The 12,751-nt window shown below is 42.7% G+C and overlaps 1 protein-coding gene and 1 long non-coding RNA gene across 2 annotated transcripts in view; one reads left to right on the forward strand and one right to left on the reverse strand.

The window, feature by feature from the left end:
* ANKRD45 (ankyrin repeat domain 45) overlaps positions 1–12,751 on the reverse strand; it is a 137,343-nt gene that overhangs the window by 16,108 nt on the left and 108,484 nt on the right. The gene's annotated exons all lie outside the window — the stretch shown is intronic.
* Positions 1,965–12,751, forward strand: part of LOC115472300 — a 39,620-nt gene continuing 28,833 nt past the window's right edge. The window contains exon 1 of the long non-coding RNA XR_003942500.1: positions 1,965–2,005. This is a non-coding gene — a long non-coding RNA (uncharacterized LOC115472300). The remainder of the gene's footprint in view (positions 2,006–12,751) is intronic.

Raw genomic sequence — 12,751 nt, forward strand, 5'->3', positions numbered from 1 at the left:
TTGGGTAACACATCCTAATATTGGCAGGCAAGTGGTTATCAGGATTGGCTTTAAGAAGGCAGATGGGGTGGCTTGAAGAGCTAACAAGGCAAGCGGCAGAGCATTGAGCAAATTGTTAATTCAATTTACCATAAGTTATATTAACTCAGTACAGGAATGAAAGAATGTATCCAAATCTTCCCCAAACAGAGAACCCCAGAAGAGAAACTTGTTCAACTTAGATTTGGAGGCTGCATCCACCGACCAACCCTGCAACCATAGGATGTGGCGGGCTGCATCCCAAAGCTAAGGACTTGGAGGATGCTCTTAGGAGATCGTACAAGGCATCTGCCAAAAATGCAGAGCCCATCTCAATCTTGACTACCTCTACATCGATAGGTCCTTGTACAATCCGGAAGATCTTTTAGCATTTCGACCATGCATGGCCAAATAAGGAACCCCGACTAGTCGGGCGAGGCCTATCCTCTGGGAGACAAGGAACCTTCGTACGCACCAATTTATCCAAATCTTCCCCAAACAGAGAACCCCGGAAGAGAAACTTGTTCAACTTAGATTTGGAGGCTGCATCCACCGACCAACCCTGCAACTATAGGGAGTGGTGGGCCGCAACCTCCAAAGCTAAGGACTTGGTGGATGCTCTTAGGAGATCGTACAAGGCATCTGCCAAAAATACAGAGCCCATCTCAATCTTGGCTACCTCTACATCGATAGGTCCTTGTACGATATGTCTTCTATTTAGCACTCTCTCTGCCCAGCGGAAGCAGGCCCTGGCTACCAATGACTGCAGATGGCCGCTTGAACAGCCAGAGAGGAGACATCAGAACTATTCTTCAGGAAAGCATCCAACCTCCGGTCCTGAACATCCCTGAGGGCAGTACCATCGTCCACCGGGGCCGTGTTGCTCTTGGTAACCACGGAGACTACAGCGTCAACCACTGGGACCTTCAGAAGGGCCCTATCTGACTCTGGCACCGGGTAAAGGTGGGTCATCGATCAGGTTGGACAAAAGGAGGAGTCAGGAACATCCCAATGAGTTTGAATGATATCCCGAATGTCCTGATGCATGGGAAAAGTTCTCACCAAAGACCTGGTACCTTTGACCAAGAGGTCCACCTTTCAGACTTCTGAAGCCGGGGTCTGGTCCTCTTCAAAATGGAGCGTGGATGAGATTAAGGAGATGAGTTCCTGAAGGTCCTCCTTATGAAAAATCCGGACCACCGAAGGATCTTCTCACGGACGCAAGGGAGCTGCCGTGGGATCAGAAGGTAGCTGGTCTTCCCAAAACTCTTCCTCTAATCCTTCCTCCTCTCCCAGGAAAGGTTCCAGATCTGAAACCGAATCCTCTTCCAGGTCTAAGCAGACTTGAGGTCTTTTAGGGGGAGCAAAGGGTCTGGAGGCCGACTCCCATCCCTGCTTTTTTTCATGAGGAAAGCCTAGTACATCTGGAGGACAAACTCAGGGGGAAAACCCTCCCCCTGAGGCCCTCCAGACACTGCCTCAGGCTGAAGGCTGTGCAGTAGATGGGAGCTCGTGTGCTGCAGAGGCTGAAGTTGCAGGCAAGATGGCTGACTTCCCTGCCACACCCGATGGGCCAGCCAGCTCCGCGGATGAACGGGAGGACGCTGAGACAGGCGCAGCCTGCAAAGCATTCCATTCGGGGGAAGGGGTGGCTCTGGTACAGCAATCGCGGTGCAAAATTTACACGCCCCAAGCGAACCTACTCCCCTGCGCTGGCACACAACAATGCTTTAACTTCTCTGCCATAGCGTCATTCGCTCTGCAGCCCTGTGGAGTTTTTTTTTTCTTTTTACAAATGCAGCCGACGCTGAATGCGAGGAAGAGAGACAGCGGAAAAGAAACCAGCAATCACGGCGAAGCTGCTTGCTCATTCGTGCCACTGGATTTTTTTTTTCCAAAACAGGAGACGAGAGGAATTGAAGTAGGCTCACAAATCAGTGCTGCAGGACAGAGCTGCTTGCTCGTTTGTGCCTGGGGGAGAGGAAAGGTAATAAATGGTGCTTTTGTTTTTCCTGTCAAAAAAGAAAGTGACTGCCTCTCCCAAAGGCTGAACACCTTTCCTCTGACAGGGTTAGCCCTTCCCTGCACCAAAAGGAGATGGGGAGGGACCTGGGACCCCCGAGTTTAGCACCCCAGAGGCTGGAGAGGAAACAATTGCTCTCTTCCTAGCCTCTATACTGGATTCCCCAGGCACAGAAGGGTGTACGTAGATATATATTTTTCCAAGTAGAGAAAGAGACTAATGGGCTCACCTTCTACCGCCTGCTGGAGACTGAGAAAATACTGAGGCTAGGGTCACATGGCCAGGGCTCTTATTGGCTCTCTAGAGTAAGAAGTTTCTCAGTCTCCACCTGATGGAAGGCACAACCCATCAGTCCAACCCTGGGCCGGTCTCGAGGGACGCTAAGGAAATTTAGTATTTCTATATTGTTTAGATGTTTCTTGGGTGTAATGTGTTTAAAACTGCATAAACAAATAAAATAATAGCTCTAAAAAATTAACAAAGAAACAAAGGATGATAACAATAGATTAAGGAAAACAAAGATTTACGTCACCTTGCTGCAGCTAAGATGGTGGCAGCAGTGTGTGTGTACTATTAGCAAATGAACAGTATAAAAGACCTAGTTTTTTAATGATGTTTAAGATGTCAATTCAGTTTACAATTTTGTTAGTAATCTTCAGTTAAATCTTTTTTTTTTGGCATTTTTAAGCTACCTCTCTGTAATTTATCGTCTGCCCTTAAAAGCAATTATTTCATTTTGGCAACATAGTCAAACACTGCATTTTTTGTACTTGCTCAGACTGGTCAGAACATAAGAATAGCCACACTAGGTCAGACCAGTATCCTATTACCAATAGTGGCCAATCCAGGTCACAAGTACCTGGCAGAAACCCAAACAGTAGCAACATTCCATGCTATCAATCCCAGGGCAAGCAGTGGCTTCCCCCATGTCCATCTCAATAACAGACTTTTCCTCCAGGAACTTGTCCAAAAACCTCTTAAACCCAGATACACTAACCACATCCTCCAGCAATGAGTTCCAGAGCTTAACTATTCGTTGAGTGAAAAAAATATTTCCTCCTATTTGTTTTAAAAGTATTTCCATGTAACTTCATTGAGTTTCCCCCTAGTCTTTGTACTTATTGAAAAAGCAAAAATCAACTCAATTCTACTCATTCCATATTTTTTGGTACTACATTGATGTAATCCGTAATTCCCTAACAGAATTGTTCCCAAATACAACCCTTAACTGATATATAGTATGGACATTTCAGTCTGCAATATGCACTCTTGAAAAATTAAGCATAACTCAGAGGGTGTGGTTTTCTGTTTAGATTATCAATTGTGGAATACCTTTAAAAACTGAAAAAGATCTCTATGAAATCATAACAATCATCATAAAACCACACTAAAATTCAGAATGCCACTGGTTTGTGATGTCACCAGCCTTGGTTACCAATTACTCTGCAATCAACCTCATAGGTCTTCATGGACTTGGTTTGAGTACACAGTGGGAATGGTAGTAGCACAGAATGTGTAGGATACCATTCAGAATGAAGTTTAGGAATCAGGAAGGTCCTTTCCTACTAAATCTCTGCTTGTGGTTCTGCTTCAGTACAGGCTAGACCATCACTATTCATTCCTGAAGAGAAACAATGTTTTCTAAATTTCTCTCTCCGATAGTCCTTCTATCATCTTCATTTTTAGTAAAAAGCCTTTGTTTTTGTGAGTGCCCCAGCTGGGCAAGAGTTATATGTGACATGCTTCCAGAGGATTTGGAACACCTACACTACGTAACTACATTTTACTGCTTGCCCTACCCCCTGGAGAATCTTTGCTTGGTTCAGAAGAAGGTGCAACCATTCCATGGACAGACACAGTCCTTCTACATTCTCATTGGACTTCTAGGCTTCATCTCCCTTGTCCTGCTTGCTTTCTTTCTCTGGAACCAACTTAGGACACACCTACAGAAGGTAAATGTACGCTTGAAAATTCCAAACTATAAATTTAAGATTCTCACAATAACACTGAAAATTGGCTTTTGTCTTATACCCATATGGATAGTGCTGTGATCAAAAAAAGCAAATCAAAACACACAAACAACTACTGGTTTATTTTATATTTCACTGAAATATCACATGTAGAATTTTTAAATTTCAACTAATCTAATTTAGGAGTAGATCAGATCTAGCTTGTACTGGGAGTACAGAAACCACGAATCTTCATCCTCAGCTATTCCATGCTTTTCCCTCTAGCACTGCCATTGCAGAAGTACTCCTTAGTCTGAGACACATAAATTATTCCCTCCACAAGTGTACATTTCAGTCAGTTGGGATTACCCTTGCAAGATGATTAATATGTCTTCCCTACAAGGTATGGAACATCATTTCCAAGCCCCAAGTGGCCAAAGTAACAGAAGTCAGTCTCTGGATTAGAATCTGGGTCACCCAGTTGGTGGCACACAGTCAAGCAATGTTTTGTCTTAATAGCTAAGTGTGTGATTCCTTGACCTCTAGCTTATTTAAGATATAAATGGTCAAGCTAGTGGAGGAGTGGCCTAGTGGTTAGGGTGGTGGACTTTGGTCCTGGGGAACTGAGGAACTGAGTTCGATTCCCACTTCAGGCACAGGCAGCTCCTTGTGACTCTGGGCAAGTCACGTAATCCTCCATTGCCCCATGTAAGCCGCATTGAGCCTGCCATGAGTGGGAAAGCGCGGGGTACAAATGTAACAAAACAAAACAAAACAAAAAAAGCTGAATCATTGTTCAGTCTTTCCAAAAATACTACAGCTAGGGGGCAAGCGATGAAGCTACAAAGTAGTAAATTTAAAACGAATCGGAGAAAATGTTTCTTCACTCAACGTGTAATTACCACATTCTCTGGCAACAAATTCCAGAGTTTAAAGGCGGTTATCTTAGCGGGGTTTAAAAAAGGTCTGGACAGCTTCCTAAACGAAAAGTTCATAGACTATTATTAAATTGACTTGGGGAAAATCCACTGCTTATTTCTGGGATAAGCGGCATAAAATGTATTGAACTTTTTCGGGATCTTGCCAGGTATTTGTGACCTGGATTGGCCAGTGTTGGAAACAGGATGCTGGGCTTGATGGACCCTTGGTCTATCCCAGTGTGGCAATACTTATGACTTATTCAATATTTAAGGTTCTGTCTCTTTTTGCAAGTGTTACTGAGGTATTCTGCTGCTGCGTCGGGTTGGCACAAAGATATTAGGTGCTGTAGATAGACTTTCAGCCTAGTGCACCATCTCTTTCACCCTCTTGCTCTGCCTGAGATTTTGCTCATTAGGAGATTCTATATATGGCACCTAAAAAAATCGCCACTGAAATCAGTGCCGGCTAAGCATATTCTATAATCGGTGCCTAGATTTAGGCACCGATTATAGAATACACTTAGTTCATATTTCAGCGTGTAAATCTATGTGTAGCCATTTACATCAATGAAAACTTGGTGTAAATCTCTGTCAAGTGTTTATTCAAAGTTGCACCAGCTAATCAAATTGTGGGTTTAACCTTTCATTTTTTTGATAAACAAACCTCTCAAGTATAGCTGGACTGTTTGAATTGATGCAAACATGATTATGCTAGAAGCACAAGAGACTGAGAATGAAGCAAGCGTCTAGAGCAACTCAGAAAATGTAGACCCAGAGAAGCTGAGAGGCAAATACTGTCCTGAAAGGAAATGACAATACTGAAAATTTACGTCACCATTCCACATTCTGGTTCCAGCATATGTAGGATCCTTCTTCAAACACAATTCACGTCATCTATCTACATGACCAACAGAATGATTTCTCAGGGTTTTAACAGAAGTGCTGAAGATTCTTTAGGAATTTTGATAGAAATGAGAGCAAAGTGAAGTTGCTTATTTGCAATAGGTATACTCTAAAGACGGTGGTTTACCAGTCTCTATTTTTTATCCAACAGCTCTGACCACTGACCATTAAGCACATTTCTAGAGCTTTCTAGGAAAAATCCAAAGGGCCATCTGAGTATGCATAGCAGTTCCAGGATGGCTCAGTTCTGTAATTAAGCTAATAAGTACAACTTCCAAAGGAGAAGAGGGAGGACTTGTCTGACTAGTAAACTGCTGTCTTCACAGGATACCTGTTAAAGTAAGCAACTTTGCTGTCTATGCAGACAAGAAAGGTCACTGTGGACAGATATATGAGACCCCCTAACTAATAGTTATCTTCAATAAAAAGAGGGAAGAACACCAATCTTGCTAACAGAGCAGAACAAATTGTTTTCTATGAGGATGGAACTGGGCTTTGAACTGCAGAAAAGATACTGAAGAATAGACTTCTGAAATCTGCTGTTATGCTGGACATCTGTATCTAAAGAAATGGGATTTGGATGTTAATGTGAGGAGTTAAATACATGTTACAGCTTTGCAAATCTTTTCTATACGGGGTGACCTCCCATGGCAAAAAAAAAAGAGTAGAGATGGACAATTGGTCTTCCAATATGAGGCTTGCAGATGTTGATAAATGTTTTTATCTAATCCATCAACTATATGAAAGCACTCAATGCTCCCTTTTGTCAGCTGTAGCAGCCATATCTTATTCTGTTAACTCCACTCGATTGTGTGGCTGCTTCAAAATGGTTGCCGAAAGTTCAATACATTATTGCAAAATGCCAGGACTGAATGGCTGTCCTAGAGCTCAGAAACAATGTAAAATTCCTGCATGCATGCAATCTCCTCAGGTTGTTCCAAGAAAGGGTAGAGAGGAAAATGTAACTGAGAATAGATGTGAATTTGTAAAAAAAAATTAGAGGGACAGCAGGTACTACAAAAGCCTTATCCTCTGCAAGCAGAATGCTGCCTATTGCATTTCAAGCCAGTGGAAGTCACTGTAGAACACGATAAACTGGCTCTACATTTCTATACAGCAGCTAAGCTGGCTTTGGCATGACACTGGAAACAAAAGACATTGCCACATTTGTCTCATATTATTCAAAAAGTGGATTTTCTTTTTCAAATGTTCAAATTGACTGTGTTGAGGCACAGTCATTTGCTGTCTTTTTCAAAAATCTGGCAAACTTATGAGCACTGGAGATCTCAATCGGGTCTGCGAACCCAGTGAAAGTAGCACCATGACTCTGGGGGGGGGGGGGGGGGGGGGGGGCTCTGGAGGGGTGGTTGGGGAGGGTGTTGGGGTGTACATGTGTTTGTTGTGGTCATTGGGCTATTATTTTTGCTGTTGTATGTGTTTACCTTTTGGCAATAAGCAGTTAAATACAAAAAAATTAGAGGCAGAGCCATTTTGGAAGGCAGCTAATTCCTTATGGATAGACTCTAAGGAAAAAAAACACTCGACCTCTAGTTGGCAACTGGGAATCAACATTAGTCAATTACAAATAATTTTGCACCACAGAAGGAGGAAACTATTTCACACTAAACACTACCCTTGACACATGATGGATAGTGCTAGCATAAGGGGTTGTGGCACCCTAAGTCAAATGGTGCTCTATTCCCCTCCCCCCTACCACTAGCATTGGTGCCTCCCCACCCTCGATCTTCCCCTGGCAGCATCAGTGCCCTCAGCTCTACCTTTTACATTGGCAAGAGCAAGTAGCTTTGCTCTCACTGCTGTACTCCAGGCTCAACCACCGGCATCACCCCAGGTTTAAAATATGAGAATATAAATTCCCTCTCTGCAATTGCACTTTTCTTAACTGAGAGGAAGGGAACAACCGGCGGTCAGCTGCTGATGGCCAGTGTTTTGTCCCCTGAGCAGCAAGTGCGGGACCGCTGCGCGTCGAACTGCCCACAGATGAAAGGGTTGGCGAGTCCTTTGATTAGCGCCGGCGAAGGAGCGTTGACGCTCTTAGACCTGGAAAAACAACTCCATCGCTCCCGAATTATTCAACCACCATGTCCAAAGGAGTGGAGGAGTGAGTTAGAGGCATATGCTGAAACGGAGGACGTTTACAGCAGAACCCGAATCAGCGGAACCACTCCTAAACACCTCAAGAGAAATCACCTTGGAGTTTTTGGCTTCCGTGGAGGTTACATTGAACGCCATCTGGAAGGCGCTTCGGGACCTGACGGCGGTAGTAAATAACTTTGTTTCAGATATAATCTTATTGGAGAGTTACATGGACAATTTGACTGAACCCCTTGAGAGTGAAAAATTGATATAATAAATGAAGTTCTACACAAGCTAGAAGTGGTTATGATCCTGAAAATGATAATGGACCAGAAATTTTGAATGATAAGGTGGATGTTATTGTGGATGATTAATGTCGAGATTATTGTTTTTCCCAGAGTTCCAGGTATGACTCCTAAAGTTTTCCTCAGAAATATTTCCTTAATTATTACTTCGAAAGGAGTGAAGCCTGTGATAACTGGGATTGCTTTAATCAGTGGGATTTGAATTAGAAACTTGAGTATATGTATTGTTAAATAATTTCTGGTTTTTAAAAGAGAGAGAATGTAATCAGATGTATTATTTCTAACTAAAATCTTGACAATAAGTATGTTCTCAATGAAATTAACTGACTATACACCGTATTTGGTCTTGAAGAAGCCAACCAGATGATCAATGTGGAATAATGAATTAGATGAGTAATATCTGGGGATAATCAGGTTAATACCGTGTTTTCTTTTTTCTGTTTACTGTTTAATTGATCTCCTTCTCTTATCTCACTCTCCCTATTTTTCTTCACTTTGTGGTCTAAGAAAGAGAAAAATTGAATATAATCCATATATCTAGTTGGGATTGTTTTCTTCTTATTTTGTATTAATGTGCAGTCATCTCTGTATTACTGTTTGCAAGTGACCCTTGTAAAATGAAAAATTATAAATAAATGATTTAAAATATGAGAATAGATAGAACCTGTTCTCACAGTTAAATCCGTAGTGGTGGCTGTGCAGAGAAAAGTGCACAGCAGTGAAAGCAAAACACTGCTGTGAAAGCTGACTGCTGAAATAATACTGCTTGCGAGGTGGCTCACAAGCAGAGTTATTCTTTTATCAAGGGATTCACAACCTGCGGGACTGAGATACCACAAGTTGCTGAATCCCATGGTAAATTAATGTGCAGTAAAAGATTGCCTTTTACCACATCTTAATAACTCCCCCCCCCCCCCCCCCCCCCCCCCCCCTAAGTTGGTGATCCTTGGTTGAAGAAAGGCTGTTGCCTGAGTCGTGTGTAGCTGGGCTCCTGTGAACTTCAATTGCTGTTTTGTGCTTAGTGAGATTTAGGGCAATTTATGATGAAGTCTAGAAACTCTGGCTCTGTTCTCTGGTTGGTACCATTAGAGGATCACGTTACCCCATTTATTTGGTAATAAAGAACCAGTGGGATACCAGGCTCCAAATAACCAAAAATGTTTTCATTCTATATAAAAAAGATTAAAAGTACATTAATAAGATAAAGCAAGGCCCCTTTGTAGAAGTAAATCTGTCCAGTAGTAATTCAATATATATTAATGCCCGACATGTTTCAGCATTCCAGCCTGCATCAGAGGCATATATTTTAAACCAATTCAAAAACTGGGCATTAGTTAAACAATGCCCTGGCATGAAAATGTCCATTACAAGAACCACTCTGAAGAACAGAAGTAGCGGGGCCAATTACATTCCAATGAACTACAGAGATGAGTTAACATGCATACAATTTTGTGTATTAGCAGGCAAAAAAAATTAATGATGACAAAATTTTCTAAAGCCAGTACAATACATAAAAAGACTGCCTGATTCTATTACATGTAAAAAGGAGTTTGCAGTACACATGAAAATATTGACTCACTCTACATGCAGAAAATAATTTACAATACAAACAAATATTGCTAGACTCAACACAGATCTGTGTTTTAGCAGTACATCCTTGCCTCAGGAGTCACAAAATCTAGCCAAGAAATGTGTCTGACTCGTGTATAGGTAAATATGTTAAATAAATCAGCATATGTTGAGCCAAAATAGGCAGAACAATCTGCAAGCGACTCAAAGGTTAGCAAACAGTCAAGCTATGTCCTTCTAGAAGCATCAACTTGACTGCTCGCTATATTGTTAAAAGTGGACTTTGGGTGCCAATTATTTACTTCAGTCTATGGGGGCAAGGCGCTCCCCCTCCGTCCGCCACCGGGCCGGGCCCCCTGCATTGAAATCACAGCGCCTCTCACCTCCATGTGAAAGCACTGCAGGCAGCAGCAGATCGCCTCCCTTCGGGCCTCCTTCCCTCCCTGTGTCCCACCTTTGTCTGACGTAACTTCCTCGAGGGCGGGACACAGGGAGGGAAGGAGGCCCGAAGGGAGGCGATCTGCTGCTGCCTGCAGTGCTTTCACACGGAGGTGAGAGGCACTGTGATTTCAATGCAGGGTCCCGGCCCGGTGGCAGATGGTCGGTGCCGGGCCCCCCCCCTCTCGGCGGCCCTGTATGGGTGAGCAAACTGGAGGGCATGTGCAATGCAATGCATGCGTGTATTGCAAACATGCAATTTGTACGGATCAAATTTGGATAAAATCAATTAACAAATATTTTTATTTGAAAGCCAAAACAGACTGTAACACACAGAATGTAGTGTATGGTATAAACAAATTGGAGAAGGTGCAGAGAAGGGCGACGAAAATGATAAAAGGGATGGAACGACTTCCCTATGAGGAAAGGCTAAGAAGGTTAGGGCTCTTCAGCTTGGAGAAAAGGCAGCCGAGGGGTGATATGTTAGAAGTCTACAAAATAATAAGCGGAGTAGAGCGGACAGATGTGAAGCGTTTGTTTACACTTTCAAACAATAATAGAACCAGGGGACACAAGATGAAGCTAGAATATGGTAGATTTAAAACCAATAGGAGAGAGTTTTTCTTTACTCAGCGTGTAGTTGGACTCTGGAACTCGTTGCCGGAGAATGTGGTGGCAGCGGCTGACCTTATGGAGTTTAAGGGGGGTTTGGACAGATTCCTGAAGGAAAAGTCCATTGAATATTTTTTTTTTTTTGGGGGGGGGGGGGGGGGGGTTGCCAGGTTCTTGAAGCCTGGATTGGCCACTGTGGATGCTGGGCTTGATGGACCCTTGGTCTTTTCCCAGTATGGCAGTGCTTATGTGCCAGTTATGGTATATAGGCAAAACGACACGTAAAATCAAGATGCGCATAGCACAACATTTAAGTAATATAAGACTACACAAATGTGATACTCCTTTAGTTAGTCATTGGCTACAGAACCAACATTCAATACAAGATTTGCAATTTGTAGTACTCGTTTGCATTCAGAAAGGTAGGGGTTGCATTGAAAAACATTTAATTCACAAAGAACAGCGATTAATATTTAAATGGAACACTGTGGATCCCAACGGGCTTAATAAGGAGATTGATTGGCCCCTGTTAATGTCTCTATAAAAGGAAGTAGGGTCTAACGTACTGTCATCTGATGTAAGCGATGACATTATCACGCCGGAAGCTGGAGCGAGCTGCGGTGTGCCCGATGGCTATGTGAGGTTGTTTAAGGTATATGTTTAAAATTGACTTATATTCAAGGGTTTCTATTGCATGAGACTTTGTGTAATTGTATATGTTGTTTGTATAAGGTCTCCTGATGAAGCAATAAGAAACACAGCCTGTGTTGGGACCGAAGAAAGACATTTAATTTGTTTGTCGTAACGTGTGAAAACATATCCAGATGAAGTCTGACAATAGACTCGTTTTCATTGAAGTTGGAATTTGTTTCAGCTGCTTGGACACATTATTGGGCAGTGCAAGTTGGACACGCCAAGTGTGTTGGGACTACAAGATTGTTTTTTAGCATATACACACGGTGTTTGGTGTATATAATTACTGCGGCTGGTTTTGGAACTATTGTATGGAAAGGGAATATTTTGCTTAAGCCAGGGAAAGATGCTAATTTGTGTGCATCCTATAGACCCATATCCCTGTTAGGAGTTGACTATAAAATATTTTCTAAAATACTTGCGGCGCGCCTCCAGTGATGCATCCCAGACCTGGTCCATGGGGATCAGGCAGGTTTTATAGCAGGTCGTCAGCCTACAGAAAATATTTGTCAGTTAGTTGATCTAATCTGGTTGGCATATCGGGACCAGCCCCCTGCAGTATTGTTGACAGTGGATGTCTTTGATCAGGTCTCATGGCCCTTTATGCTGTCAGTGTAGTGTAACTTTGGTTTTACGGGAGCCTTTTTGCATTGGATTGCTTTGTTATATCAGTCCCCAGTCACTTGTTAACGGCACGTATACATCTCCTATTCTCTTGCACCGGGGTGTACAACAGGGCTATCTGTTCTCTCCCATGTTGTTTGCCTTAATTATGGAGCCCCTCACGCAGATAGTCCGAGATTGTGTAGATATTCAGGGCATTCAAATTCCAGATCAGGACCATAAGATCTTACTATATGCCGATGATGTCCTCTTTACCGTCCCTTTTGGAAGTCTTGCAGGAGTATGGTCAGGTTTCTGGCTTTAAAATTAACCTCAGCAAATCTGAGATTTTAAATCTAACGGCATCGAATATGTTAGTCACCTTTCTTCAGCAGCAATTTCCATTTTGCTGTGCCCCACATTTTATTACATATCTAGGGGTATGCATTTCCACGGATCTTACTCAATTGTTTTTTCTCAATTATCTCCCTCTTCTTACTGCAGTGCTTGCTGATCTGCTCTGGTGGGAGAAGCTGCATATATCTTGGGGAGGTCGGATCAATGTTAAAATGGTGGTGTTTCCTCAATTCCTTTATCTTTTTGCCTGTTTGCTGTTGCCTC

This window comes from Microcaecilia unicolor, chromosome 6 (genome assembly GCF_901765095.1).
Source record: "Microcaecilia unicolor chromosome 6, aMicUni1.1, whole genome shotgun sequence".
NCBI lineage: Eukaryota > Metazoa > Chordata > Amphibia > Gymnophiona > Siphonopidae > Microcaecilia > Microcaecilia unicolor.